Here is an 8,972-nt window from a genome sequence, read left to right on the forward strand (position 1 = left end):
TCCAACTACCTACCCCTTGGGTGTCTGATGGGCACTGCACAGATCACATGTAAAAACATATACTTATTCTTTCATCACATACTCCTCTCTTGGTCTTCTCTATCACAATTAGTGACGACCCCATTTTTCCTGGTGCACAGACCACAGTTCTGACTCATCCCTGACTCCTCTTTTTCTCTCACTCCACTCAGCAAATCCTTGGGGCTCTCCCTTCAAAATATGTCCCAAGAGTGGCCCCTTCTCACCTCTTCCCCTGGCACTCTGCTGCTCCAATTCTTCAGGATCCTGCCTCAGTTATTTTATTTGCCTCCACTAGTTTTGTCCCTCTGACCTTGGTCTCCTACCGTCCATTCTATTCAGAGAAATCCTAGTAAAGTCAAGGACCATTTCTCTCCTCTGCTCAAACCAACCCTCCACCCATGTTGTATTTAGAATAAGCACTTTGCATGATGAGATTGCTACCTCACTCACCCTGCCCCTCCCACCCCCTTGCCTGCTATGTGATAGCCCCACTAGCCTACTTGCTGTGCCTTGAATGTGTCAGGCAGCTCCTTCCTCCGGGCCCCCTACTCAGGGCCCACAACCACTGGCCATGTAACAGAGATAAGCTGTTCGTAAGTTTCAAACACCTGGAATGCTCTTTACTCAGGTACCCCAGGGCCTGACCCCTCATCTCCCTTAGGTCCTGGCTCAAAGATGATCTATCATGGAATGTCTTCTCCGACTTTCATATTTAAACCACACAATCTCCTTTCTCTGATTTCTTTTTCTCCATAGCCCATGTTACCACTAGCACTGTATTACCATTTAGTTTATTATTTGATTAATCTACTAGAGGCCCAGTGCACAAGATTCGTGCACTCGGAGGCGGGGGGGGCGGGGGGGGGGCGGGTTGTCCCTCAGCCTAGCCTGCGCCCTCTGGCAGCCCGGGAGCCCTTGAGGGATGTCTACCTGCCGGCTTACGCCTGCTCCCCAGGAGATAGGACCTAAGCTGGCAGTCAGACATCTCTCTGGCATCCCTGGATCCCTCGGAGAGCGAACCTAAGCTGTTAGTCGGACATCCTAGTGCTGCTGCAGAGGCAGGGGAGGCTCCCAGCACTGCCACTGTGCTGGCCAGCCATGAGCTGGCTTCTGGCTGAGCGGCATTCCTCCTGTGGAAGCGCACTTACCACCAGGGAGCAGCTCCTGCATTGAGCGTCTGCCCCCTGGTGGTCAGTGCACATCATAGCAACCGGTTGTTCGCGGTTGTTTGCCATTAGGGTCAATTTGCATATTACCCTTTTATTATATAGGATGTGTCTATTGTTTGTCTTACCCACGATAAGCTCATACAGATAGCAGTGTTTCCTTTCTTCAACAATTTAGCCCCAGGGCCTAGAACAGTGTCTGGCACATATTAGGTGTTAAATAAATCAACATCATATGGGTCATAGAAAGAAAAAAGGTCCTAGCCTTATACAGAATGACCAGGTTCACAGACACAAACAGAACTTACTATGTTATGGATAGAAAATAACTCATGGATAAAACCCCCATGTTTTTCACTGGGAAAGACTGTCTTCTTAAGAATATATAAACCTTCCCCGATTTTTGGTATGTTTATCCATTAGTCTTCGTCTCTTCTTTTGTGAAACAGCAAGAAAAAAGTCTTGTTAAGTGAAAGCAAACCATTGATCATACAGGACAAGAACAAGCTGTTAATGAGTTTCAAGTTGTTACCATTTATTTTTATGTGCTAAGGCACAATTGAAGGTGCTAATAGATCTCTTAAATTCTATATGATTTTGAACTGCCATGGTTGTTTCAATGATTCACTTGATCTTACTAAACATTTTCCCAGGGACTCAATTCATTTCAACGAGCATTTATTGAAGGCTTTTGTGAGCAAATACCTGGAGTGTATTTTGTGATAAAAGAGAACTACCTGGGGAAAATGAGAGTAGGCTTCCCTTTGTAATGCAAATAAAATTCTGCTTCAGATCTCAATTTTTGTGCAGATCTGGAAATATATTGCATAGATGTAACCCCTTTATGAGGGACCAACAGCTCCCTAAGTCTGAAAAAAGTAAATGATACCCACGTCAAAATAATATGGAAGGAAAGAGAGACATTGTGCAGAATTGGAGCCTGAAAGGTAGGGTGACGAAGCAGGGAGAGGACGGGGCTTTGAGACAGAAAGAAAAGGATCAGTGTCCTGGCTCCACTCCTTATAAACTATGAGACATTGCACATGTGTTTAGCCTTACTTTCCCTTCCCAACATAGGGAAAGAGACTGAAAAAATCTTTAGCCCTTGTGGACATACTGATTAAAGATAATATATGCAAAACACCGACTACAATGTCTAACACATAGAGGTTCAATAATTGTAGGTATTATAAACAAGCAGGAAAATAGATATAGTTCATTTATTAACAACCCACTTAAGACCCAACATGTTATTCTGTGATGCTTAGGAAAACTTTGACACTTTTGGTCTCTTTCCCAACCACATCCCCAACCTCCCAACTTTTGTCTCCTGTGTGTCCTTTCCCGCGCCTTGATCGCATACATTCGTGAAGAAGCTGGAAAAGAAAAAGGATTACCTGATCTCTAAAAGTTGATTTCATGTGGTTTAAGGTAGGAGGAGTGTAGTCAATATTGGCATTTTTGAACAAGTGTTTGATTGTTCTAATGTACTACAAAACCTGAAGATGACTCTTTAGGCTATTAACAATAATACAGATGGTATTTCCATGCAGTACTCTATTAAAAAGTTTAAAAACAAAACACACAAGAGAAGTTGTAGCAGAGTAGTGTGCTAGAAATTCTGGCAGTTAAATCATATGCTTTATTCTGCTTCACGGCTTACCTAGAAGTATCAGTAATTAAAAAGGCCTTATAATAAGTTTGTACTAGTTTGATGACTATACATCTTAAAAAGGAGTGAAATATATTTACTTCTAACGTGACAAAAGAAAGTCCATCAACTGGGATGTATGGTATAAAACAACTACAAACAACAGACATGTTCATATACAGCTTGACTCCTTTCATCCCAAACCTCATGCTCTCATTAATGGTATTTACAAATATTTGTCTAATTAAAGCCTCATGCCCTCATTAATGATATTTACAAATATCTCCTGATCCTGGCGAATACTGGACTTTTGTTTGCCAATAACGGTGACACATGAAAAGGAAACACTAGATGCTTAAATAGTCAAAAAATAGTTGACTGAGGCAAACAAATTCTCTCAGTCTGGGGGAAGAACCGTTTTTGAGTGTGAAGTTGTGCTTAATTCTGCATTTCTTAAGTATGGAATTCTAAGTATGAGCATTTGTGAAGCAAATGAAACCTTTACTAATGACTCTTGAGGGACCAATTAGCACAGTTTGTTAAATTGGAATACTAATTAGGTGGGCAATAGTCTAAATCAACCTAAATGCTTGTTAGTTTGACCAATTATAGGTGCCCAATAAGTGTTTGTTTAAATTCAATAATTCTGTGTCTAGAGGGACTATGCCTGACATGAGTGGCTGAATTGAAAAATATAGGCTATTAGTCATGAATAAATTATGCTTAAACTGGGGCATCTCAACACAACTACTGGAAGGCCAAGGTCACCGCAGTGAGGGCTTATGCATATCTTCCCCCTTTGCTAGATCCTATGCAGTGATATTTCCAAATGTACCTAGACTGCTTTGAACCTTTTCCATGACATGCACAATATAATGAAAAGTATAAGAATCTAATAGTGAAATGCCTATGTTGCAAGGCAGTTTGGGACTCCCACACTATATATTTAAAGACAAAGCAAGCCTGGTCCCACTGTGCTCGCTAGAGGAGAGCCTTCCTCCCATTATATCTTTCTGTAACCCGAATGTCTTCCTTTCCCACTCAGAAAGCCCACTGCTCTACACTCAGTGTATTCTCAAATATTGATTTCTAGGTTCACACTAACAACTATGCTGTAGCCTTTGATTCAACCACCACACAGTCCTGACTCCACAAAACCAGCCCAGAATTGGTCACATCTCCCAGGTGCTAGAAAATGCAGAGGCCAGTATTTTCCAAGAGGACATAAACAAAGCAGCTCCAATCTACAATTATGTAAGAGCCTGGGCAATTATATAAGAGCCTGGGGTGGTGCTAGGGGAAACAGGGAAGGAGGGGGTGGGGGGGGGGTAGGGCGGGGAACCAGCTGGAGAGGGATTCCAGCTTGCCTTTTGGGTCACTGAAAGCAGAGGCGGTGAATCCTTGTGTTAGGAGAACCTACTCTGGTATCAGAAAGAACCACATGTAGCTGGGGGCAAATTCCAAATTTGCCACTTCAGCAGTTAGTATTCACTTCAGCCGCAGGTGACAGAAAACCCCCAAATAAGAGCTTATTTGAGCCACAGCCATGATATCTGCATCCCAGCTAGTTGGAAGAAGAAACTGCAGGGCCTCCTTTGTTTCGCTTTGTTTTTTTCTTTTCTTTCCCCCCAAGTTTATTGCAGTGTAAATAGTATCCAACAAAACTGCATGTAATGAATACATACAAGTTGTGCGTTTGGACACTGTACCATCACCACAATCAAGGAAGTAAAAATATCCATCACCTCCAAGTTTCCTTTTGTCCCTTTGGAGTGCGTGTTTGTGTGTTAAGAACACTGAACCTGAGATCAATCCTCTTAACAAATGTTTAAAGACACCAAATCTGACTGTTAAACATAGGCACTGTGTTGTACAGCAGATCTCTGGAACTTACTGATCTTGTATAATTAACTTTTACCCACTGAACAACACTCCCGATATCACCCTCCCCCCTCCCCTGGCCCTTCTATTGTCTACTTCTGTACATTTGACTATTTTAGATGCCTCATTTACAAGGAACCATGAATTATTTGTCCTTTTGTAACTGACTTATTTCACTTTGCATGTCTTCCAGATCCATCCATGTTGCAAATGGTAGGATCTCCTTTTTTTAAGCCTGAATAATATGCCATTGTGTGTATGTGTTCATGTGTGTACAGTAGAGCCCCCTTATCAGCAGTTTCACTTTCCATGGTTTCAGTTATGGCTATCAACCAGTGGTCCAAAAATATTAAATGGAAAATTCCAGAAATAAACAACTTACACGTTTTAAGTTATGCGCCTTTCTGAGTAGCATAATGAAATCTTGTGCTACCAACTCTGTCCCACCCAGGGCGTAAAGCATCCCTTTGTTCAGTGTAATCACACTTTACATACTAGCCCCCATTAGTCACTTAGCAGCCTTCCCAGTTATCGGATCAACTGTCACAGTATTGAAGAGCTTGTATTCAAGTCACCCTCATTTTACTTAGTAATGGCCCCTAAACGCAAGCGGAGTGATGCTGACAATTCCCACATGCCAAACACTCAAGTGCTTCCTTTAAGTGAAATGTGAAAGTTCTTAACATAATACAGAAAGAAAAAAATCATGCTGAGGTTTCTAAGATTTATAGTTAGAACAAATCTATCCATGAAATTGTCTAATTTATAAATTATACTTTACCATACATATGTACTAGTATGTGTGTATGGGAAAAAAACATAGTATTTATAAGGTTCAGTATTACCCATGGTTTCAAAAATCCACTGAGTATCTTGGAATATACTCCATGGGTAAGGGGGGGGGAGACCACTGTATATGTATGTATGAATGTGTATATATATATATATATATATATATATATATATGTGTGTGTGTGTGTGTGTGTGTGTGTGTGTGTGTACTATACTGTATATCTATGCCACATTTTCGTTATCCACTCCTCTGCTGATGGATATTTGGATTGTTCCCATATCTTGATTAATGTGAAGAATGCTGCAATGAACATGGGAGTGTAGCTATCTCTTTGAAATCCTGTTTGCAATTCTTTTGAATGTATACTCAGAAATGGAATTGCTGGATCCTATGGTGGTTTTAATTTTAATTTTTTGAGGACTCTCCATACTCTTTTCCATAGCAGCTGTACTGTTTTACATTCCCACCAACAGTGCACAAGGGTTTCCATATTGCCATATCGTTGTCAACATTTGTTATCTCTTGTCTTTTTCATAATAATCATTCTAACAGTTGTGAGGTGATATCTCATTGTGGTTTTGATTTGTATTTCCCTGATGACTAGTGATGTTGAGCATTTTTTTTTTCAGATACCTATTGTCTATTCTTGAAATTAAAACAACTCCTCCTTTGTGTTGATTATTTTGCTTTACCTCTCTGACACTGTGCACCATGAGCTTCTTCCTGAATCTATCTATGCTTCCTGTGACTTCCACGGCATGAACTGTCAGCCCCTCTAGCCGTTATCAATGTTTATTGCTATTGTTACCTGCTCTTCCTCTTTCTGCCCCTTAGTGTTTCTATGAGTTCTGTCCTGGAGCAACTTCATTCCTCAATTTAACAATTCTTCTCGCTGTCATACATGGTAAAAGGAGGTACAGCACACATATACTGAATATTTACTATATGCTAAGAACTATAAGCACTTTATACACAGAACTTCACTTAATCCCATCAACAACCACAAAGGTAGGTGCCATGGGTATTCCCACTTTACATGGAGGTTGATTTAATTTGTCCATAGTTGGGCAGTGCCAGGTTTGAATTTTATTTCCAGACATCCATGTTTTTGAGTTACCATTATACCACTTCTAAACCCCCTCTGCCTCCCTCCCACACAAAAACAAACAAACATCAGGTCCCATACATATATTCAACTGCTTACTAAATAGGTCTGTTTGACTATCTCATAGCATTTCAAACTCAAAATGACCCAGATAAACTCATAGTTCTTTCAACAATTACTTGTTGAGTACTTACTGTATGCTAGGCACTGCTTGTAGGTGCTGAATCTACCAAAGTGACATAAAAGGACAATCTCTGACTTCAAGAAATTTATTGTCTAGTTAGGAAGACAAACAGTAAAATAAATAGAATCAGTTTGTGATCAGCACTATAAAGAAAAATAAAGAAATTAAGCTGGATAAGTAGATACAGATGGAGAGAGCCATGTGGTGGAGAGAATAGAAGTCCAAAAAGATGTTGACCTGACCCACTAATTCCTAGAATCTGTAAATATATTGTATTTCATGGGGGGAGCCGGGGGAGTTGAAGATGTGATTAAGCTTAAGGACCTTGAGATGTGGAAATGACCCAGGATTATGTGGAAGGACCAAATCATATCACATAGGCCCTTAAAAGTAAAAGAGGGAAGCAGAAGGGTGAGTTGGAGAGATGCTACAAGGATAACAGAAGAGGAAAGAGAGATTCAATGCACGGGAGGGACCCCATCTACCATTGCTAACTTTCAAGATGGAGGAAGAGGTCACGAGTCAAGAAATATAGGAAACTATGGAAGCTAGGAAGGGCTCTCAGTTTACAGCTAGCAAGAAAATGGGGATGTCAGTCCTACAACCACAAGAAACTAAATTCTGCCAACCACCTGAAAGAGCAGAAAACAGATCCTCCCCTAGAGTCTCCAGAAAGCACAGCCTTGCCATCAACTCGATACTAGCTCTCAAGATCTGTGCCAGATTTCTAACCTACAAAACTATAAGTTAATAGATTTGGGTTGTTTTAAGCTACTAAATTCAGGTAAAATACCACAAATCAAGCTATTTTAAGTAGGGTGGCTGGGGGAAACCATGCTAACCAGAGACCTGGAGAAATATCTGAGGGAAGAGCTTCCCGAGCTAAAAGGAATGAACCTGAAGTGACAGGAGCTTGGAGTGTATGTGGAACAGCAGTAGAGGCTGAGATGGCAGGATGGGCCAGGGGCCAGTGCATGGGAAGCTCTGCAGATCACGGAGCTTTGGATTTTATTCTAAGCATGATGGGAAGACATTTTGGTTTGACTTATATTTTTAGAAGTTGAGAATAGACTGAATGGGGAAAGGGTAGAAGCAAGGAAATCCACGTAGGAGGCATTATTTTATTGCCATCCGGCAATCTAAATAAGAGAAGAAGACAGCTTGGAACAGGGTGGAAGAGGTAAAGAAAAGTTGTCCCACAGAGGATATATTTGAGTGTTAGAGTCCACGATAATTTCTGATGGCTTGAAAGTATGGTGGGAAAAATAGAAGGCAGATGAGCAACTGAATACATGGTGGTACCAGTTACTGAGATGAGAAAAATCAGTAAAAGAAGGTTGGGGGAGTGGAGCAGGGATCAGGAGTTTGTTTTTGGACACGTAAAGCTTTAGATGCCAATTAACCATCCCAGTCAAGATGTCAGAGAGGCTGTTAGGTATGTGCATCTGAAATTCAGGAATAGTTTGAGCTAGAAGTATGTGGTAGACAGAATAATGTACTCCTCCCCAAAGATGTCGATATCCTAATCCCCAGAATCTGTGAGTATGTTATGTTACATGGCAGGAGGGGATTCAAGTAGGAAACCAGCTGACCTTAAAATAGATATCCTGGATTATCTGGCTGGGCCCAATGCAATCAAAAGTGTTCTTAAATGGGGAATAGGGAGGCAGAGGACTCGGAACCAGAGAGATGGCATCATGAAATGGATTCAACCAGCTGTGCTGGTTTTGAAGATAGTAGAAGAGACCACAAGACAAGATATGGGAGCAACCTCAAGAAGCTGGAAAAGATAAGGAAACAGATTCCTTCAAATAGTCTCCAGAAAGGAAGAGAGCCCTGTCAACACCTTGATTTTAGCTCAGTGAGACTTACTTAAGACTTTTGACCTACAGAGCTGTAAGATAATAAACCTGTGTTAAGTCACTAAGTTTGTGATAATTTGTTAGAGTGGAAACGAATACAAGTCATAATGTTACTGAAACATCTTTTTTTCCACTGGAACCCATCTTGGTAAATGGCATAAACACCACCTATTTGTTCAAGGCAGAAAAACATGCCATCCTTAATTTCTTCTTCTCTTTTTTGTTCCCAATCCAGTCAACATCAAATCCTCCAGATCCTACTTATTAAATGTATTCAGGTAGCCACTGTGCTATTTCTCTAATATAGAT

The sequence above is a fragment of the Myotis myotis genome, unplaced genomic scaffold (genome assembly GCF_014108235.1).
Source record: "Myotis myotis isolate mMyoMyo1 unplaced genomic scaffold, mMyoMyo1.p scaffold_m19_p_16, whole genome shotgun sequence".
In the NCBI taxonomy this organism is placed as follows: domain Eukaryota; kingdom Metazoa; phylum Chordata; class Mammalia; order Chiroptera; family Vespertilionidae; genus Myotis; species Myotis myotis.